Source organism: Caloenas nicobarica, chromosome 2, assembly GCF_036013445.1.
Source record: "Caloenas nicobarica isolate bCalNic1 chromosome 2, bCalNic1.hap1, whole genome shotgun sequence".
Taxonomy (NCBI): Eukaryota; Metazoa; Chordata; class Aves; order Columbiformes; family Columbidae; genus Caloenas; species Caloenas nicobarica.
In genome coordinates this window covers 143739507-143740139 of record NC_088246.1, presented here as the reverse complement: position 1 = coordinate 143740139, position 633 = coordinate 143739507, and the positions used below count along the sequence as shown (strand labels likewise).

Genomic DNA, 633 nt, shown 5'->3' with positions numbered 1-633 from the left:
TCGTGTTTGTAGCTCTACTTAGCCCTCGTGGCAAAAAAGAAGCTACCTTTAGTCCCTGATAGCTGTGAAGTGCCATGCTCTGGTCTATCCTCACCTTGCTGGTGATCTTTGCTCTGCACTCTGACTCCCACAGCCACCATGGGGAGTGATACTTTCAATCTCACAGGAGGAGCCAAGCACCGGTGCTCTGGGGGCTTTGGCGAGGCCTCAGGTGAGAGCTGGACCACACGTACACCCCACTGGAGAAGCCTCAGCCGGGCAGCGCGGTGCAGGAGCTGCTGCTGGAGGCTCAGCGGTGCTGCGTGCCCAGCCCTGCAGGGACCGGGAGAAGCGGTGGGTATGTACTCAAAGATGGCTTGTCTTAACTGCTCTGTGGTGAAGGAGAAAGTAATTTCTGTGATGGTCACAGCCCTCCAGTTCATGCACCAAAGGAAGGTGTGAGAAGATACACATTTAATTTTTCTGCACGATGGAAGCACTATGCTGAATGTGGGCTTCTTACTCATTCTCTGAATTCGTATTTCCTCCTTTTATTAAAATTCAAAATTTCAAGTAAATAGTGGCATGTAACTCACTACCACAATTTACTACCATTTATTGCTCCAATATGTGATGAGAGTTTTGTGGGCTTTA

At 49.4% G+C, this 633-nt stretch overlaps 1 protein-coding gene across 1 annotated transcript in view; it reads left to right on the top strand.

Annotated features, from left to right (window-relative positions):
• KLF10 (KLF transcription factor 10) overlaps nt 1–633 on the top strand; it is a 194012-nt gene that overhangs the window by 170023 nt on the left and 23356 nt on the right. The gene's annotated exons all lie outside the window — the stretch shown is intronic.